At 36.3% G+C, this 22,623-nt stretch overlaps 1 protein-coding gene across 2 annotated transcripts in view; it reads left to right on the forward strand.

Moving 5' to 3' along the window:
* FCHSD2 (FCH and double SH3 domains 2) overlaps window positions 1–22,623 on the forward strand; it is a 160,116-nt gene that overhangs the window by 88,269 nt on the left and 49,224 nt on the right. The window lies entirely within an intron of this gene.

Genomic DNA, 22,623 nt, shown 5'->3' on the forward strand with positions numbered 1-22,623 from the left:
AACAATAAAAAGTGTCTAATAGTTATGTGGCAAAATACCTCTGCCCTAAGTATCATTCTGAAATGTAGATAGGTTGGATTACAATTTTTTGTGTGCCCAAACTTGATCTTAGTCTGTCCCTGTTTATACCCTATTTGTATCTTTGACTTGTACTGATGTTAAGAGTCAAAGAGAAGAAAACTTTTTAACCGGCCACCAAGTTTCCTCTTACTGCTGACAGATAAGTTTTGCTTTGAATTATATCTCATTCTCTTTTGTCTTCTCAAGAACCCAAACATTTGATTATTCTTTCTCTTATATTTTCAACCCATCCTCTCAAATACATTGTCCTTAATGATTATCAAATACATTGCTTTCACTGAATTGTTTGCTTTATAAATCCAAAGTGTTGAGAATGGGGATGCAACAGGAGTGGGTGCTCTTTTTTCTAACAGTGACTCTGGGGCAGATAAACTCTGTCCAGAATCTACAAGTTCTTTCCTGAGAATAGAGACAGGACATTTCCTGGGACCTTGAGGGGAAAATGGGAGTGGTAGAGAGAATCAAACAGGACTAAGAAGTATCCTGTTGCAAGTTTTTCATGTCTTTTTTTCACTGCTTGAATTACACTTTTCCTAGTTTCTATCTTTTTCTGACCTGCTGGTTAAAATACAGGTGGTGAGAGAGACAAGGTTCATTTTGAACTTTGCATACATTTTTCCATGAAATGTACCTAGAGATTAGGCATTTTAGTATCTTATTGGGTGCTTTAGTATCTTACATATTGCTTCAGACTTATAAGGACCAACTGGAGATTTGGCCTCCCATTATAACATGGTTCAAATAACCTATTTATTAAAGACAAGAGGCTGGGTGCACCAATTCATGCACAGATGGGGTCCTGCTAACTCACGCCAGTCAGGTCGGACAGGCTGGGGGGAGGGGCTACAGGTGATTGGTGTGCCGGCTCTATCCCCTGGTCAAACTCCCAGTCGAACTCCTGGTCAAGGGGACAATTTGCATATTAGCCTTTTATTATATAGTACAGGTTTCACTTAGAATTATGATTTTCTGTATCCTTTTACTATTAAATCAAAGCTTAACTGTGTTTTTCCTTTTTGAATACTTTAAAATGAACATTAGTTTAAGCAAAAACAAAATTTTTGTCTCTTTAAATTGAATCCACAGCCAATAAAGTTCTCTTACTGAAAATCCTATGTATGGCATTTGATAAACCAGGAAAGGTACAGTATTATTTTAGATATTTGCTTTCTGCCAAAAAAAAATAAAAGTTAATGGGTCCAGTCTGCTCTCATGCATATATGTATTTGATCAGCATTTGGGTAGGTTTTGCTTCAGATTACTCATTCCATGAAATGTTATAGGGCACTGAAGTGATAAAAATGGAGGCAGTTCTTATTCCTAAAAAAATAGGAAAGTATATCTTAATTTTCATGTTGTGCATGTTAATTCATTTTCTTTTACATGCTAATTCTATAGTCTGCAGTGTTGGAAAACTCCCATTAATCATGCAGTTAGCCTCTTAGTAAGTTTCTGTTATTGAAGTGACAGTGGAGTGGCTGGCTCTTTAGTGCCTTTCTTGAAAATGTGTAGTTTTTGAATTGTTGTTAAGGTTATTATGCCCTAGCTAGAATCTTTTTAAAAAAAAAATGTATGTGAATAGCTTGGATGCCCAGGATTTGATTTATTAATTTAATCATACACATTTAATATTTATTTATAGTAAGTAGCTACTGGACTAGACTTTGGGAAGAAGCAAAGATGAGTAAGACACTCCTTATCCTCAGAGAGCTCAATCTGAGAGAGGTAGAAATGATTACCAATTAGAATAATCAAATCACAGCTAGAGGACCTTGGTTAGTAATAATAATAGCTATCTTTCTTTTTATAATGCTTGATGTCACCCCAGAATTATCTTAATCACTTTAGACATATTATCCTATTTCATTTTCCTGATTACAGTTCATAATACATTATTTAAATAACACTCTAGCCTATAAGTGAAATGAAATGAAATCCCAACTGTAGATGAACTCAGATAACCTCTTTGTATTTGCATCTAAGTAGCTAAATACTACTAAAGATCTTTCAACAACAGATTCATGATCTCAAATGGACTCTTACCACTGCTCAGATTTCCTACTATTATTTCCCTAGTTAACTTTTCCTCCTATTTTTAACAGTTATTTTAACTTTTTTCCTTTTCTTCAAACCTCAAACTTATCCTTTCTTTCACATATAGCATGTGGTCTTTCTTCCTAATCTATAATAATAAAAGCATAATATGCTAATTAAACCGGACAGCCAAACAACCTTCCAGATGTCATTCCAAATGTCTTTCCCGATGAAGCCTTGGTAGGGGGTGGGGGAGCAAGGCAGAGGTAGTTAGGGGCGATCAGGTAGGCAGGCAGAGTGGTTAGGGGCAATCAGGCAGGCAGGTGAATGGTTAAGGGAAATCAGGCAGGCAGGTAGGAGAGCGGTTAGGAGCCAATGGTCCTAGATTTCAAGAGGGATGTCTGACTGGCAATTGATACTCAATCCTCCTTGAAGGATTGGGCCTAAACTGACAGTCAGACATCCCCCAAGGGGGGCCCAGATTACAAGAGGGTGCAGGCCAAGTTGAGGGACACCTTCTTCCCCCCCCCCCACCCCTGTGCATGAATTTTGTGCACCAGGACTCTAGTTTACAGAAAAAATAGAAGCCATTAATTGTCTCATTACCTGCCTCCATCTGTGTTCAAGATTTGGAAGAGTCACAATAGCAGTCATTCCTCCTTTTTAAAGATGACCTTTTGGATAATGTCTCATCCCCTCCTGCCCTCTCAGAATAAAAACAATTGACAATTCTATTTTTTCTTTATCTTTATTTTTAGGCTACCAGTTCATGAGAATTTAGTGATGCTGCCCCTCATTAAGTCTGTCTTTTGTGTTACACTTCCCTAATCTGGATTAACTGCCCTCCTGTGTCCAGTGCAATGCAGTTATTCTGAGCTCTTCCTTTGCCTCTTTCCTCTGTTGGCTCTTCAATTTTCTGAATCATGTGTCTTCTTTTCTCTTGTTTTACTCTATGTTGGGGAATATCTTCTCCATTACCTTTTGAGAGAGTGAACATGAGAGCTAAGTTTTTGAGATACAATGTTAATGAAAATGTAATTATTTTGTGCTAATACTTATAGAATTAAAGATTGAAAACCATTTTTATTCAGAAGTCAATATTGTGTTGTTTTCTTGTTTCCTGTGTAGGTATTGAGAATCCAAAGCCATCTGGTTCTTGATTATTTGTATCTGATCAATTTTTTTTGTTTCTTTAAATTGATATTTAAATAAAATTAAATTTAAATAAAATTGAAATTTAAATAAAAAGATAGAAGCTTATAAAATATCCTTAGTATACCCTTTGATACTTGTATTAATTCTCCCTTTTTGTTTTCTTTTTCTGAAACTCTTGTTATTAAGATGTGGGATATCATGGGCTAATTCTTTATATTTCTTTTTTTCTCTTATTTTCCTTCTTTGCCATTATGCACTACTGTCTTGGAGACTTCAACTTTATGGTGCAACTCTTCGTAAGTGTTTTAGGTTTTGTCTACATGGCTTTAATATCCAGTGGTTCCTTTTTGTTTCTTGGATTTTCCTTTTGTATATAAAGCAAGTTTTTGTGTTTTCTCTTCTCTTTAATTCTGATAGTATCAATAAAGGGATTTATTTAAAAATTTTTCTTCTCCCTGCATAATCTGTTTTAGACTGTTTTTAGCAACTTTGAGCTTTGTAATAGGGTGGTCTGGTGGGCCTTTGTAGGAAAAACCCTAATGTCAGTATCTTTAACTCTCTCCTCTGAGACTGGTCAAACCCCCTCTTTACTCCCTTCATTACTTCTTCAGACCTCCTCTTGTGTCATTCTCTGAGGCAGGCAGGTAGGAGGAAAATTCCCATTGAGCTCCTTAATCTAGTTCTATCTCCCCCACAGTCCGATGATCTAATAAATTGAAGTGCTTAACACAGTTGTAGTTTTATGTGTATCTGTGTGATTATGCGACAGATACCCTATCTCCCCCTTAACTATACACAATCCATGTGAACAATGATTATGTCTATGTCATTTGAGAATATATCCTAGCTACCTTGTATAATGTGTGTTAAATGTCTTTAATATAATATTATTGAATGAATGAATAAATGAATGAATAAGCAAACGCATTTTAATCTTCACAGGATAAATTATTCCTATTTTACAAATTAGGAAATTATGACAAAGTCTGGATTTAACTCTGGCAGGTCTCTGCCATCAGAACCAGTGCCATTAGCTATTTATATGAACTAGCTTGTCAGATCTATTTCCTCTTCCCCTATTAAATGGGAAATAATTCAGCACTATTTTGTCTCCTTTGGGTTCTGTGAGGAGCAAATGAAGTAATTAACAAAAAAGTGTTTTTGTTAATTTTGAAGCTTGGTATATAATATGTTATACATTGTCTTTTTACATAACAGAATTCTGTTGATATTTTAAATAAATTGTGTGTGTTTTTTAGGGTTGGGGGACGAGTGTAGAAGAGCCCTTAAATGCTTGGGAGTCTGAGTGGAGCAACTGTTTAGGTATCTAACTTGTTAGGCACTTTTAAATACGTTATTTCCTTTATTTAAATACCGTACATTATTTTATTTAGTTTTCATGATATCTTTTAAGCTAAATACTAGCTGTGTTTTTATACAGATCAGATAGCAGATGTTTAGTGAGATTCAGCTACTATGTGTAATACCCAGGATTTACATCCAGGACTCTGTGACTTTAAAGCCTGTCTTCTTTCCTAGATATCCTGCTGTGTTCTTTTCATAGCACTCCAATTTTCTTGATAGTAAAAGATAATATAATAAATAAGCAGTAGTTGCCGAAACCGGTTTGGCACAGTGGTAGAGCGTCGGTCTGTGGACTGAAAGGTCCTGGGTTCGATTCTGGTCAAGGTTATGTACATTGGTTGCAGGCACATCCCTGGTGGGGGGTGTGCAGGAGGCGGCTGGTCAATGTTTCTCTCTCATCGACGTTTCTGGCTCTCTAGCCCTCTCCCTTCCTCTCTGTAAAAAATCAATAAAGTATATTTAAAGTATATATATATATACTTTAAAATAAATAAATAAATAAATAAGCAGTAGTATAAAGTGAATGTCGGTGAGAAACCAAGATGGCAGCATAGGTAAACACCTGAAATTGCTGCCTCACACAACCACTTCAAAACTACAACTAAAAGACAAACAGACATCATCCAGAACCACAGGAAGGCTGACTGAGTGGAAATTCTACAACTAGAAGGAAAGAGAAAAATACACTGAGACTCAGAGGAGGTGCGGAAGTAAAGTGCAGAGGTACTGAGGTGCGCGCGCGGAAAAGGCTGACAACCAGTACGTGGTTGTCCTTTTCAATAGAGTGGGAGACACAGGCTCCCAACTGCTCTGAACTCCAGCTCTGGTCGAGGCTCTGGGGACCCAGACTCATACTGAGAGAAACTGGACTGTCTGCCATTGGGCAGAACTCAAGGGAAGCTTCCTCTCAGAGGTGCTTGCAGTGATTACCATGGGACACTGAGACCCAGGGCCTCTTAGGGCAGGGCTGAGGATGAGCCATAGAAGTTTGCTCCACCCTGTTGATACCCTGAGGCCCAGCCCCACTCAAGCTGTGTGCAGAGGCTTTTGCATGTGAATCACTTGGCCCTTTGCAATCTAAAATTACCTAAAGAACGGCATCTGGGTCAGAGAGACCCAGAACATCCAAAAGAAGGCCCAGGGTCCCACAGCAGCTTGCATTGCTTCACAGCTGGGCCTCACCGGGGCATCTTCAAACCCCAAACAAAGAAGAGAAATCTGCAGATCTCTCCATAGCTCCTGCTGGGTGGCTTCAGGCAGAGGCTAAATTAGCACCTCCTTAGAGGTCCAAGAGCCAGTGTACCCAGTGGTCAGAGTGGGACCATCCAGATTATTACTTCTCAGATCCATAAGGGACACACTCAGGGGCAGACTCAGTGAGCACCAAAGACCCACTGAAGCAAGTCTTGCCCCATAAGGGTGTCTCCAACACAGAAGTACTCCCATCATAGACACAGCTGATTCTCACATTCAATTGGCCTGGAGGTCAATTCCTCCCAGTGATACCAACAATAATCAAGGCTTAACTACAACAAGACTGTGCACTCAGCCCACAAAGGGGTGCACCAAGAGTGTCCACCTCAGGTAACTGGGGAGGCTGAGCCACTAGGCCCTATAGGACACATAGCACACAAAGCCACTCTATCAACACAGGAAAGCAGCCAAAATGTGGAGACAAAGAAATAGGTCACAAATGACAGAAATGGAGGAAAGCAAACTACTGGATATGGAGTTCAAAACCACGGTTTTAAGGTTTTTCAAGAATTTTCTAGAAACCGCTGATAAGTTTTGCGAGACCCTTGAGGATATTAAAAAGGACCAATTAGAAATTAAGCATACACTGACTGAAATAAAGAATAATATACAGAGATCCAACAGCAGACTAGAGGGTCACAAGAATTAAGTCAAAGATTGAAATACGAAGAAGAAAAAACACCCAACTGGAAAAGCAAAAAAAGAAAAAAGAATCCAAAAATATGAAGATAGTGTAAGGAGTCTCTGGGACAACTTCAAGTATACCAACATTCAAATTATGGGGGTGCCAGAAGAAGAGAAAGAGCAAGATGTTGAAAACCTATTTAAAAAAATAATGACAGAAAACTTCCCCTACCTGGTGAAAGAAATAGACTTATAAGTCCAGGAAGCGCAGAAAACCCCAAACAAGAGGAATCCAAGGAGGACCACACCAAGACACATCATAATTAAAATGCCAAGAACAACAGACAAAGAGAGAATATTAAAAGTAGCAAGAGAAAAACAATTACCTACAAGGGGAGCACCCATATGATTGTTAGCAGATTTCTCAACAGACACTATGCAGGCCAGAAGGAAGTGGCAATAAATATTCAAAGTGATGAACATCAAGAACCTACAACCAAGATTACTTTACCCACAAAGCTATCATTCAGAACTGAAGGTCAGATAAAGACCTTCACAGATGAAAAAAAGCTAAAGGAGTTCATCACTGCAAAACCAGTATTATAGGAAATGCTCAAAGGTATTCTTTAAGAAGAGGAAGAAGAAGAAAAAGGTAAAGATAAAAATTATGAACAACAAATACATATCTATCAACAAGTGAATCTAAAAATCAAGTGAATAATAAAAAAAAATCTGATGAACAGAATAAACTGGTGAATATAATAGAATCGGGCATAGAAATGGAGTGGACTGGCAATTCTTGGGGGGAAATGGGTGTGGGGGTGTGGGAAGAGACTGGACAAAAATTGTACACCTATGGATGAGGACAGTGTGGGCAGAGGGGTAAAGGCAGAGGGTGGGGTGGGAGCCGGGTGGGTGGGGGGAGGGCGCGAGAGGAACAACTGTAATAATCTGAACAATAAAGATTTATTAAAATTTTTTAAAAGAAAAGAAATAAAAAATATAAAGTGAAAAAGTGAATGTCATAAATTTTGAGAGAATTTATTTGTAAAGTAAAATTCACAATTAAAAATGCTCTTGTTTTAATTATTCTAAAAAGCAAAATTGGGTCAGTATTTAAATACAAGTATTTAGATAGATTCCCCAAGGAATATTTTGTATTTCTTATGCCAGTACTAATTTCTGTTCCATAATTCCAATCTTTGGAAATATATATTTGAATCCTGATTCTGTCCTTCACATTATTGATCATGCTCTCCATCTTTTATCACCCATAAACTTGATAAGCTTTCCTTCTATTTATTTTTCCATTGATCAGATAAAATCATTGAAATGGATAGAACCACTGTGTTCTTTCTTGGCTACTAAAATTTACTTCCAAGTTTACCCATCTTTTAATTAACCACTGCTATTCAACAACTGTGAAATCATTAACCACAGTTTTTTCATCTGCATTTTTTCAGTCTTATTCACAAGTAAGTATACCATAATGGTTAAAGAAGAAAAGCTTTAAAGTAAACAAATATGGTTTGACTGTTGGCTCTATCATTTATTAGTTTGCAACCTTGAACAAATTATTTCCCTTCCATAAGTCTCAATTAACCTATCTGTAAAATGGGACTACTAAGTGTCCCAAATTGCTTTAGGGAGTAGTAAATGAGGTAAATGTATATTAAATACTTACTACTTTGCACAACATATAGCAAGCATACCATAAATGGGAAAGTGGTTATCATCATTATCACTATTAATAAAAATGATTACTCATTTATTCAAGAAATTTTATTGTATTTTTTGCTTTTTGCCTAGTACTGTTCTAAGTATTGGAAATATTATAAGTGAAAAAAAGGACAATAATAATTAAAAGTACTTATAAAACACTTAGTATATGCTAAGCACTGATCTAAATGATCTACTTTCACTAACCTACCAACTCTCATTGGTAGATACTGTTAATATCTCTATTTTACAGAAGAGATAAGTGAGACACAAAAAGGTTAAGTAAACTGCCCAGTTCACACAGGTAGGCAGTGGTCAATAGAGCTGGAATTTGAACTCAGCCTGTGTGCTTTCTTTAAACCATTATGTAACATGGCTTCTCATATAGAGTCACTTCCAGCATTGCCTGCTGAAATCAGGATATTCCAGTATAATGGCAGTTCTACAATCTAGCAGCTCTATTATTTAAAAATAGATTAGTAATATAAGAAGATCTGTTATGACTTCATCCTGGTGTGATTTTTGTTTTAACCTGTGCTGGTTCCTGGTGATTGCCTTTATCTTTTTAAATAATAAAGCTATTTGTTTACTATTTTTTTCCAGGTAGGAAGGCACATTAAGTTTATTTCTCTGTCATTTTTAATGTAATTAAAGTACATTTTTAGTAAAAAAAATAATAATGTAAAAATTCTCAAAGTTTATGTACTTATTTGACAATTATTAAAGAAAAAAAAGTCAAAATATAAATCTAGTCAACATTTAGTTTATATATTTCTTTATAAATTATTCCCATTCTTTTTACTTTGAATATCAGGAGCTCATACCAATGGTTCTCAAAGGTTTGGTCTCAGAACCCATTTTACTCTAAAAAATTATTAAAGACCCAGAGAGTTATTAATAGTTACTATGTTAGAAATTTAAACAGAAAATTTTAGGACACGAGAATACATAAGTGCAAATAGACTAATTGCATTATCACGTGTTCTCAAGCCCTTTGGAAAACTATCATATCGTTCTGAGTGAATGGGGATGGAAAAGACAGATAATGTCTTAATATGATTAGGAAAGTGATTTTGCCCCTACAAGACCCTTAAAAGAGTCTCAGAGTGCCCTCAGTGGTCCCTTGATTTTACCTTCAGTTAAAAGAAACTCTTAGACTACAATTGAAGGTCTGTAATTGAATGGAATGCTTAGGTTTCAGTAATAATACTTGTTAGGGACTGTCTAAATGGATGAGATACTTTAGGATATAGAGATGAAGCAGATGCAGCTTCTTCCCTCAAAGAGCTTAGTCTTCTTGGAGAGAAACAGCATTTACAGATCAAGTTGAAATAGAATAGAAAGTGATGTGACATGCTCTGTCTCAGTAGTGAACTAAACTGAACTCACCATGGCAATTTATAAGCTAAGTTTATAATTCCACAAAGCATGCTTGGCTACTTGTGATTCTCTTGACACAAGTAAGTATTAGGAAAAATTAACAGCAAATTTAGTATTTTGCTTAGTTGATATATATATATATGTGTGTGTATGTAAATTATTTAATTTTTACAGAGAGGAAGGGAGAGGGATAGAGAGTTAGAAACATCAATGAGAGAGAAACATCGATCAGCTGCCTCCTGCACACACCCTACTGGGGATGTGCCTGCATCCAAGGTATATGCCCTTGACCAGAATAGAACCTGGGACCCTTCAGTTCACAGGCCGACGCTCTATCCACTGAGCTAAACCAGTTAGGACTACATTATCTTTTTTTCAGTTACAGTTGATATACAATATTGTATTGATTTGAAGTGTACAATATAGTGATTATACATTTATGTAACTTATAAAGTGATTACCCAAATAAAACTAGAACCCATCCAACGCCATACATTTCTGATTGGAGATCTAGTCCAGGATCAAGTTGTCATTTCTCTTTAGACTCCTCCAGTCCAAAAGAGATTTTCCATTTTTTCCTATCTTTCATGACTGACAGTTTTATAGAGCCTTTGATGCTGTAGGCTGTCCCTCAGGCTGGGTTTGTGCAATATCGCAACATGTCCACGCTCAGGTCATGCATTCTTGGCAGAGATACCTCAGAAATGACGCTATGCTCTTCTCAGTATGTTGTACCAAGAGGCACATGATGTCAATTTGTCCTGCCACTGGAGATGTTAATGTTGTGTGTAATAGGTTTTTTCCACTGTAAAGTCATCATTCTTTCTTATGCAATAGTAAGTATTTTGGGGGGAGACTATGAGAATATCTTGTTCCTCATTAAACCTTCCCAGCCTTAGCATACTTTGATGAAATTCTTTATGATGGCTGCCAAATCATGAAATATTTTCATTATTTCTTCTACATTTATTAGTTGTCATTCTATGATAAGGAATAAGTTTTTATTCTTCCCTTTTTTTTCTTTTTTCTTTTTTAAAATATATTTTATTGATTTTTTACAGAGAGGAAGGGAGAAAGATAGAGAGCTAGAAATGTCGATGAGAGAGAAACATCGACCAGCTGCCTCTTGCACACCCCCTTCTAGGAATGTGGCTGCAACCAATGTACATGACCTTGACCGGAATCGAATCTGGGACCTTTCAGTCCCCAGATCGACGCTCTACCACTGAGCCAAACCGGTTTCGGCCTTCCCTATTTTTTTCATTCATTTATTTTTTTGTCATGGTTATGGGTTTCTATTTTAGTCACTAGATTGAAATTTATTGCTTTTATTTTTTTTATTACGATGCTCAAATTGCTTTATATTTGACCAGTAGGAGTCCCTGCACATTGGCTCCTGCCCTTCACAAATGTCCCCATCATTCTAGGAGTATTTCCTCTCTGGTGCAGTATGTTCCAGGCTTTTTTTTTTTTTTTTTTTTACTTTCCTCACTGCAACTCTGGAATCAAGCATTTCCTCAAGGATCCCTGTTTCATCTTGTGGAAATTAGTATTTAAAAACTGAAAGCTGGGCACTTGATGTGCTCATTGCTGCTGGGTATTATTGTTTCTCATCCCTCTCAGTGGACAGAGCTGGGAAATATATATTATGCAAAGTGTCCCCATGGGAGTTCGACCAGGAGACTAAGAGTTCTATTACTCACTATGACATGTGCTGACCACCAGGGGGCCATGCCAAATGAAGGAAGCCCTTATCGGCCCTGATCACCGGCTAGGCCTAGCGATCCTACCTGTGCATGAATTTCATGCACTGGGCAGAGAGAGAGAGAGAGAGAGAGAGAGAGAGAGAGAGAGCGAGCGAGCGCGCGCGCGCGCGAGCACGCTTATCACCAGCTATGCTTCTGAGGTCTGGAGTTTACCTCACAGTCTTAGTTTCCAATGCTTGGCAGACCCTCTCAAGACCATTTCTCAAAGAGTGTCCTTCTTCCCCAACTCTAACCTTTCTTTCTGACTCAAGACTGTTAGGCATCTTAAGTTTTCTGGCATATTTTATTTTATTAATATCTAATACCATATTAATTTAAATTTCTACTGGAGTACAGTAACTTCATAAGTTCCTCTTATTCTTTCTATTTCCAATAACAAAATTTTTGAAAGTTGAAGTGTATTAAAACTAGTAAAGGAGTAGTTCTATTTCTCTCGGGGTAAGCTAAGTCTCTAGAGAGGGTGAGCTGTTGGGCTTGAGAAAAGGCAGATAATGCCATCAAAAAAAACCTTCCTGTCCTAGCTGGTTTGGCTCAGTGAATAGAGAGCATAGGCCTGTGGACAGCAGGGTCCCAGATTTGATTCCACTCAAGAGCACACGTCTGGGTTGCAGGCTGGGTCCCCAGTGGTGGGAATGCAGGGGGCAGCCAATCAATGGTTCTCTCTTCTCATTGTTGTTTCTTTCTCTCTCCCTTTTCCTTCCTTCTGAAATAAATATATATATATATGAAAGCCTTCCTAGGACTAATACTATGTTTTTCTCATGAATTATGTGAATGGTTGGCATATAGTAAATATACTTTAAATATTCACTTCTCTTTCCACCTTTCCTGCTCTTCCACTAATTAACACAATTTAATTGTTTATATTAATAAATGCCTATGTATCTCAACCAAATTTTTCTTACCAAAACAGTAAAAGTTGGTGACCACAACTAAACAAAAAGTATGCAATTGTTTTTGCTCTAAAAATACTGAAGGCTAATATTAGATTAGTATTTTCCCTTACAGACCTCATATTTTTCTGGTGTTAAAATAGAGAGAGTTATTTCACCTGAGTGATCAAGCAAGACCAATATAAATGAGAGCCAGAGGGAGTTTCCAGGCATTAAATTCATGGGTGCTCTTCCTCCCTAATTTTATCTTTATTTGGTAAGACCAGGAGATTTGGGGATTACCGAAGATTTGGGGATTTTTTAATTTATTTTTATTTTATATTTTGTTCCTGCCAAAAATAAACATGTGCCTGTTGAGAGGGCCAACAATGTGTGGATTCTGAAAGTTATCTTTTAAGTGAAAGAAAGAGTATGTTTTTATACTATCCTTATCAACTAGAATTTCCCTAAGCTTTATGGGGTAAGAACTTTATCTCCTATATTGAACTCTGGCCTCATTTCCTCTGCGAGTATGATTGATTTCAGCCAGATATTAAGAACTAATAAACAAATTCTGAAAAGCCAAACCTCAAATCAGTGGGAAAATAACAGATTTTAAAGGCAATGATGTTGAGGCTCTCTAGAAAAAGAAAAAATTTGATACCTACATAATATTAAGCCAAGTTATAGATTTGTAAAAGATACATGTAATAGAGAAAAACATGAAAAAAAATACGTATTTGATCTTAATATGGGAGGAGATTTTTTAAGTATTCTAGCAAAGGCAAACACTGAGAATATGGTGAGAGATGTAACAATCCCAAATTTTAAAAATGTATAATACAATAATAACAACAGCTAGCATTTATTAAACTAAGTATCAAGCCTTAGAGAAAGTGCTTTACATATAACTCAAAGTGCCAAGATTGAGAAACTTTGCCCTAGAACTGCATAACCTTTAATCCTTTTCTGCTTTTCATGTTATCACAGGCAATAGTGTCCACCTGATGTTTTGCGATGGTATAAGTGAGCACTACCAGCTTCCCAATCTGCAACATCTGTTTTTTCACTTTTTGCTACCCCACTGCTTAGCAGATGCCACCTATATTATTTTTTGTTGTTGTTATAGCAACATTCCGCTGTAAGATACTTATTTTGGTAATAATTCTGTATTAATTAGAATAAAGGCTGAACAACTTTACAAAGGGAAAAGATGGCCTGCTTTAAGTCAAGTCATAGGTGAACTTTTGGCACTAAGGAGCAGAGTGCAATAATGACAAATTCTAAAAGAGTTGTTGAACTTCATGTAAACATCATTGGGCAAAGTCTAATGGCTGAGTATTCATTATAATCAATATTTTCCCATGCTGAAGCATTGGTTTCTATACAGAGATAATGCAAATGGTCAATAAGCACATGAAAATATGTTCACCATCATTAGTCATTAGGGAAATGCTAATAAAGAAAATTACTACTTCACACCCACTATGATGGCTATAATAAAAAGAAAATGAATAGCAAAGCATATAGCATAGCATTCTATAGCATTTTTGTAGTTGAGCCAGTACTCTTTTTCTCTCATTTAAAAAAAAGATATATGTTCTGTTTTATTACCAAAGCACCAGAAGAAAACATATAACATACAGAGAAACCCAAAGATAAAATAACTCTAACTTCACTATGCAGCAGCAAACCATTATTACTGTCATTTTGGCATATCTTTTCTATGCATATATTATTACATAAACATACTTAAAAAGTGGTATTGTTTTGTTTGCATAAGTACTTTTTTTCACATAAAATACATTGTGAACTATTCCTGCCTTTAAATATTAAATCACTTGAAAATGTTATTTTAATGACCACATAGTATTTTATTACATTAATATGCCAACAATTTTCTTGCCCCTTTTTTCTCCTTTTATTGATCTGTACTAAAGATTGTTTTATGTAAATCTTTGTACACCCCTTTGGTAACGTTCTTAAGATATCTTTTTGAAATTCATACACTGGTCAAAATAAAGATTTTTTTTATACATTTCATAAAGACTTATTGCCTTCTAGAAAGATTATATTAGTTTATACTCCTAAAAGCAGTGTGTAAAAGTACTATGTCCTGGCACCCTTATCAAAAATGAGTTTTATAATTAAACTAGAGGTCCGGTTCCTGAAATTCGGGCAGGGGTAGGGTCCCTAGACCTGGCCAGCAATCAGGCCCCATTGGGCCTTCCAGCTGCCAGCTGGAGCCTTCCCCTGGCTGCTGGCTGCCGGCTGCCGGCTGGTAGCTGGGGCCTTCCTTCATTCTGTGCCACCCTCTGGTGGTCAGCGCACTTTGCACTTCATAGAGAGCGGTGGAACTCCCGGTCAGTCAAACTCTTGAGGATAATTTGCATATTAGCCTTTTATTATATAGAATAGATATGAGCAGTGATTTGGATGAATGTGTAATAATTTATTTTTTTAATTTTTTGCTTACTAATAAGTTGAACATTTTTGTGCTATTTTTACAACTCTTTGACCAGTTACAAGTCGAAGAAAAGTGTGGATCATTAAAAGAACAAGACAGTTAATGCTGGAGATAGTAATGACCTATTAATAGAGTTGGAGACTATATTTTATACCAAGCAAACTGACATCCAACATAACTTGTTATCCTCTTAGATACTACGTTAGATGTGGGGATACAGAACTGTTAACAAACATTTTTATTTCAGATCGTTCATGCATTCATAAGTTAACAAATATTTACTAGGTGCCTTCTATGTGCCATTTACTGAAGACACAATAGTGAACAAGATCCGAATGGCCTCTGGCCCCCTAAGGGGTAATAAAAATAGAAAAATAGACTTACTCAGTCATTAACTATTTATTACTTGCCACACATTGTACTAACCTCATTATATATATTATTTTCTTTAATAGCAAAATGATATTTAGAAACTGCATTTGGGAGACATTCATGTATCTGATCAGACCTATTCGAATCAACTGAAATACTAACAAGCTTTATAAAAGGCCTTTCAGTATCAAAAGTGTGGTCATTTGTGATCAGGATAGCACATGACCACGTACAGACAAAGTCTCATTCCATCTAAATATTGCTGTGAGACTTTCAGTCCTTAGTGATGAGTTTAAAAGGCTAAGGATAATGACAAAGCTGATTCCCACTTAAGGCTAAAATTTATTTGTCCTGCTTCTATGAAACTTGAGCTAAGAATCATCTGTGTTAGTTCTGAATGCCTTTTCAATTAGGCTTTGATGCGCTTTCTGCAGAGAGGCTATAGGACTGTCACACAAAACACTAGGGGCTTTTGCCAGGAACTGAGCAATCAGTCCACAGATGTTGCTCCCTGGAACGTTACTACTTGCTTACAGAAAGAGTCACTCACCATCTCATAGATTTCCTATAAGTCGGGAAGGGTTTTTTTTGTTTATTTTTTAAGATTAAAATCTAACAGAAACTGGATGTTTTACTAAATAGGCAGTTTTAAAAAAATCTGAGTAGACCTATATAATTTTTTAAAGAAAATTAAATTATAATTAGGAACCATTAAACTTGGGAAAAGAAACTAGAATCTTAATTTTTGTCTTATAGTTTTAAATGCATTAACTAAATAGAAAGGTATTTGAGGAACAATCTATTGAAACTGTAATCTTACTAAGTAAGGGATAAGTGTTCAGTTTTAATTTTTTTAGAAGGGGAATTATTGTCATTGCTGCTGAGAAATGAATCCTGTCTTTCTTGACCTTCCTTCCTTCCTGAATGTCCTCAGCTAATGTTTTTCTATGATTCAAAAGCTGCTGAGCACAGCAGTGGTTGCTGAAATTGACTTCAGTATGACTCTGTGAATGTTTATAATGAGAAAAGCCAAATTCTTTCTTCACAGACTCTGTACTTGAAAACTCTAATGCCAAAACGTACATTTTGGCTGAATGTATTAAACTTTAAAAATATGCTGCTTTACATGTTTAGCTCAGAGGCCATTTTTTATTAAGTGTAAAGAACAAAACTTCTGTGGCTCTTACCCTTACATGTTTTCTAGAAACTATTTACAATTTTAGTCTGCTTTAAAGTAAAACAAAAACCATTTAAAACCCTAGTAATTGATTTACTAGGAAAACCAAAATAATCAAAATGATAAATTAAACTTAGGCAAGCTTTGATGAATACTGATTTCAGTAGTTAAGAACTGAACCATTCTCTTAATAAAAACTGTGACTGATATAATTCTTAAGGATTTTAAAATGCACTCTCAAGGCATCATTCCCTCCAAAAAATCTTCCTTAAACCTCCATATTTGTCTAGGTGCCTCACTTACAGCACCCTGTGATTTTAAAACCTTCATATTACATGCATAGCTCCAATACTTGGCCAAATTCTTTATGGTTAAGTACTCAAATACACACACATAAACACAGACTTAACCCTTAGCCTAGTTCTTGGCACAGAGTTCTCAAGAAATATTATATTGACTTGAACTTTATGATTATGTTTACCACAGGGTTTGTTTGTTTTTTGTCATAGTATTCCAAATCACATAGAAAATTCAGGTGCAAAGTAATTCAGTTGTCACATGTGAATATACCATATGTCTAAGGTTGTTCCTGTCAGAGGCTGTCTTGAGGCTGTAAAGGATCAGACCAGGTTCAGTGCAACCACCAATTATAGTTCAGAAGACAGCAATGGAAACATCTAAGGGCAGCAGACTCTTTTCTTTCCATTAATGGTCCCATATGCCCAAGAAATGTATTTTAACTCTTCCCTAAAATGTTAATGTAAGGAACTTTCATAGTGCCAACATCAGGGATACTACTTCCTGAACTAAAAAACTAAAGCTATGTTCTTCATGGTAAATACTTTCTGGTACTTCAGTACTTTAATGTCAAAAATGTATATAAAAGATGCCATTTAAATAAAAAGAAAAAATGTTAACTTACTAAATTATGTGACTTCGGGAGAATTTAACTGCTTTAAAGTTCAGGTTTTCTGTAGATTTTTTTAATGCTGAGTTGTAGGTATGATGAGAGAATCAGTTGAAACTGTGATCTAATATGTGCTTAGTTAACCATAACTAAAATTATTTCCCTATTTTCAAGGCAAAAATTAGTCTTATTCTTTTTGTTACTCTCCTTTGATGTTTCTCCCTTTCATTTTTTCACTCTTAGTTAAATGGTAATTGCATGATACTGAATCACATTTCCACTTTAAGTTGTTAGAGATATTTTAGCAAATAAAAATAAGTACCTGCAAAAAATAACTAAATAACAGCCAAAGATGATTGTGGGGAAATTCTCAGTCTGAATTGGAATGCCCCGAATTCTCCCAGAATAGAACTGTGTGCAGCAGTCCTGTTTACTATCTGATATGTATGTTTTTATTGTTTATATATCTCAAAGTCTGAACTTAAGTTGTAGTTTCTTCCAGAGCTCTTAGGGTTCCTCCATCAGGCCGTTGGGCCCTTCAGTTCTTCTGCTTCCAGCCATGCAGCTGTGCCCATATTACCATTCTGTGTTGGTCGTCGGGCCCACAGCTAAGAAAGAGCCCGTCTTTGCTGTTCGGGTGGCGTGGTTGGTGAGCAGAAATCTGCTGTTTAACTGAACAGCAGGAACGTCCTCCTAAAGAGTCCTGAGGTAGAATAAAAAATTGGGACAGTGATGAAACTTTACCTTGAGTAATCTATGACCTTCTTCATGGGCAAAAGTTACTATGGGCTCTTACTACCCTTTTTGCTTTGTAAATATGGCATTCACCGATGTCATTTGATCTTTACATTTTGCCACTTTTGCATTTAAGTTCAAGGTCATTTTAAGTTTAAGATCTATTCTCATTAACCTAGGACCATTGGAGTAAAGCTGCTTGACACATTGATTATAAACACAAGCATAGGCATAGAAATTCCATGGTAATACTCCAATACAAGGTGATTGCCCATATAATCCTGGGTTAAGTTATATTCTTTAAAAATTATATCTATATCTATATATAAAAGTCTAATATGCTAAGTGTCCGACTGATCGGTTGACCATTCGATTGACCACTCAACCAGTTGCTATGACACACACTGACCACCATGAGGCAGATGCTCTGACTGGTAAGTTAGCTTGCTGCTGGAGTCCAGCTGATCAGGATTGGGTGAGACAGGCCAGACATGCCCTTTAGCCAACCTCCAGTGGTCCCTCCCTGGCCTCTAAAATTATTCTTCTAATTAATTTTCTTACAATGTGCATAAATTTGTGCACTGGGCCTCTAGTATTAAAATAAAAAAATTTAAATTCCCACAGAATGTATGGACTATAAGGCTAATTGATTTTTGCATTTACAGTGTGTACGTGAGGAATAAAAGAGATTCGCTGCTTGGGACAGGAAGCCAAAGAGATTTCCTAAAGCAGTATACTCAAGCCAGTAGATCTTAACAGAGTTACTTTAAGTTTATCTGGTCAAGTCAGTCACCATTATCACATAATTTTACTGGAGTTATACTAGAGTTTATTAGTTATTGTTAATTCTACTGGTTTTGTTAGAAATGAAAATTTATTTTTAGCAGTAGGGTAAGATGGAAAATAATGAATGGCTGAGGAACTAAAATAAATTCATTTATATTTAAAAAGTAGTCAAATTGGTGCATATTAAAATGTTCAAGTGTTTTTTGGAGTCTGTGAAGCTCCTTGCAAAATTCTGGAATTTCCTGAACACAGGTTTAAAACATGATCACTAAATAAACAGAAGCAACAACAATTTCTGGACAAAGAGAGGAATCTGCCAGAATTGTCACATTGTATTATTTTAAATGTCCCGTTATTAACAAAACAAAACAAAAAAATAAGACATGCAAAGAAACTGGAAAGTTTAGCCCATAAAACAGGAATAAAAGGTGTCAAAAGAAACTAACCCCAAGGAAGCCCATATATTAGATTTACTAGACAAAGATTTTAAATTACCTAAAATGTCAAAAGGCTAAAGGAATCATGTCCACTTAAATCACCTACAATGCCAAAGGGCTAGAGGAAACAATGTCCAAAGAACTAAAGGAAAGTATGAAAACAATGTCTGAAATGTATGAAAACAGAGAACGTCAACAAAGAGATAGGACTTATAAAAAAGGAACCAAATGGAAATTCTGGAGTTGAAAAGTACAGCAATGGAAATAAAAACACACCAGATGGGTTCAGCAGGGAACTAGTAAAAGAAAGAATCTGTGGGTTCAAAGATTAGACTATTCAGTCCAGCCAGAGTGGCTCACTTGGTTGAGTGTGCACCGAAAGGTTGCCAGTTTAAGTCCCAGGTAGGGCACCTACCTGGGCTATGGGTTCCATTCCTAGTACGGAAGGTGGTAAGAATTTTTTAAAAATTAAAGAATAAAGCCCTAGCTAGTTCAGACCGGCGGGTCTCAGCTTCGATTCCCTGTCAGGGCACATGCCCAGGTTGTGGTTTTAATCCCCAGTGTGGGATGTGTAGGAGGCAACCGGTCCATGATTCTTTCATCATGGATGTTTCTTTTTCTCTTTCCCTCTCCCTTTCTCTCTGAAGCAAATAAAAATATTGTTTTTAATTATAAGAATAAAATAAATAAAGATTAAACAAGTGAGATCCAGTCCTAGAGAAGAATAAATAATTTGGTCTGATTTATTTTTTTAAATATATTTTATTGATTTTTTTTTTTACAGAGAGGAAGGGAGAGGGATAGAGAGCTAGAAACACTGATGAGAGAGAAACAGCAATAAGCTGCCTCCTGCACACACACACACACACACACACACACACACACACCACTAGGGATGTGCCCAAAACCAAGGCACATGTCCTTGACCAGAATCCAACCTGGGACCCTTGAGTCCACAGGCCAATGCTCTATCCACTGAGCCAAACCAGTCAGGGCAATTTGTTCTGATTTAAAAGACAATGCACAAAGTAGCAATTATGAAATGTTGGTGGACTTATAATGTATAAAGGTATATTTGTATGAATGTAATGTCACTGAGGAGGAAGAGAATAGAGAATAAAGAATAAAGTTATGGTGGAGCATAGCTTCTGTATACTGTTAAAATTACTGTCGCATTAATCCAAACCAGTTTGCTTTAAATTATGATGTTAATTGTAATCCCCAGGCAATCACTACGAATAACTCCAAAAAATATATTAAAAGAAACAGCAAGGGAATTAAAATTGTACATTAGAAAATATCTATTTTATAAACCTCATGAGGAGATACAATGATTATTTCTGTATTTTATAGATAAGAAAGCTGAAGCTAGGCGAGGTTAGACTGCTTAAATACATAATAGAATCCAGATTCAAACCCAAGTCTGTTACCAAAAATCCCTTACCCAAAGGAAAATAAATGAAATTCTTGGGTAGAACATAGAAATGGTTTAGCTTTAATTTTTTAATAGCTATCTTTTTATAAGTACATTGCTCTTTCGACTCTATTAGATCAGGAATTTAAAGATCAAGAAGGTTCAGAGTTTTCCCGAAGTGAAATTGCTAGTAAGTGGTAGAACTATATTTGCATGCAAGTGTAGATGGTTCAAGGTTTTCTACTGGACCATGTGCTTTAGGGTTGCAACCTAAATATTGAGGTGGTTTTAACACACTCACAATCAGATGATAGGTGCTAGTAAATAACTCAGGACAGTGTAGACCAAGCATATTAAACTTGTGGCCTGTGGGCCACATGCCTCATTTACTTGGCCCATGTTAGCCTTTGAGTTTGACATGTTTGGTGTAGACCGTATAGAACAGCAGTATTGTGTTCTCTTTTCCTGGCTTTGTAATTTACAAACAACTTTTTTTTAGAATTTTCTCTTTCTTAGAACCTGAAGTAACTCAGTCCTTTTAAAATAAAGCAGTTAAGTATAAAATTAGGTATCGTGTTTTAATTTTACTTTATATCAATTGATAAATTAAGCTGTGTGTTAAGATATTTACAGTGATGCATATGTAGTTCAGTTTCCTCTTCTAAAAATGGTGAGATGCCAAAACCGCTTTGGCTCAATGGATAGAGCGTCGGCTTGGGGACTGATGGGTCCCGGATTCGATTCGGGTCAAGGGCATGTATCTTGGTTGAGGGCATATCCCCAGAAGGGGGTGTGCAAGAGGCAGCTGATCGATGACTCTCTCTCATCGATGTTTCTAGCTCTCTATCTCTCACCCTTCTTTGTACAAAATCAATAATATATATATATATATATATATATATATATATATATATATATATATATATTTTTTTTTTTTTATTAATCTGTCTGTTGAAGAGCTTCCAGTCACTTGGCCTACCTAATGAAGTTGCATTAAACCTTCCTCAGGTTGCTGAAGGGCAAGAGAAGCCTTTACTGGTACATGTTGACTAATGGTACATTTTCTCTTCACTGAAATATGTTAGGTGTAGCTTGCCTGTGAGGTAACTCATTCAGTGCATATTTGTTGCTATAATAAGCTCTAGCATAGACAGTTTATTCTGTAAATATTTTTTTTTAGTATCTGCTATCTGCCAGGCACTGTGCCTAGGTAAGACTCAATCCATAACTTTCAAAAACTAGGCATACAGTATACAGAAGGTTGTAGAATCACTATGGAGGAACTGGTTGAGTCAGTTTCGTAAAGCATTTGGAGCATGGTAAGCCATTAGTAAATGTGAATTGCCTGTCTTAGCCATCATTATTGCTATTTGAGTGGGAGAGCAGAGGAGGAAAGGCATTCCAATCAAGAGTAACTTAACTGGAAAAATGAACGTGAATGTCGCTGTCCAAAATGGCTCGGTGTGATTGGGATGTAGAGTACAGTTCAGAGATGGTGCTAATGAGGTAGTTTGGGACTAGACTTTAAAGGGCCTTCCATTTTAGATACCAAATAAAGAATTTTGACTTTTCCAAATATACAGTGGGATTATACAGTTGTTGTTTTTTTTTAATTTTGTGGCCTTACTTTTTTCTTCCTATTCTGATATTCAGCTTTTCTTTTTACTTTTTTGTGGGAAATTTCCCACATACGCTTAGTGAAAAGAGTTGTATAATGACCTCATGTATTCATTACCCAGCTTTAACAATTACCAATATGTAAAGATTTTAAGCCAGGCAGGAAGGGAGACTAACATTGTGCCATTTCCATTACCTTACTTATTCTTTATAATATCCTGTGCTGAGGTAAGTGAACGTTCTAGGTTTCTAATTCACATCCACCTTTTTCTGAACTCCAGTTCTTTCCCGTGCTGCATCATGCTGCCTTTGTAATTCTGAAGCAGAGCAAAATTCCCCCTGAAAACAGCAGTTGATCTGCCTCCTTGCTCAGGATAGTAGACTTCTCTGCCTCAAGCCACTTGCTTCTACTGTCACCAGGATCTAGGTCTAAAATATACTCAACTTAATCAGCCAAAATG

Source organism: Pipistrellus hanaki (assembly GCF_964339955.1).
Source record: "Pipistrellus hanaki genome assembly, chromosome: 9".
Taxonomy (NCBI): domain Eukaryota; kingdom Metazoa; phylum Chordata; class Mammalia; order Chiroptera; family Vespertilionidae; genus Pipistrellus; species Pipistrellus hanaki.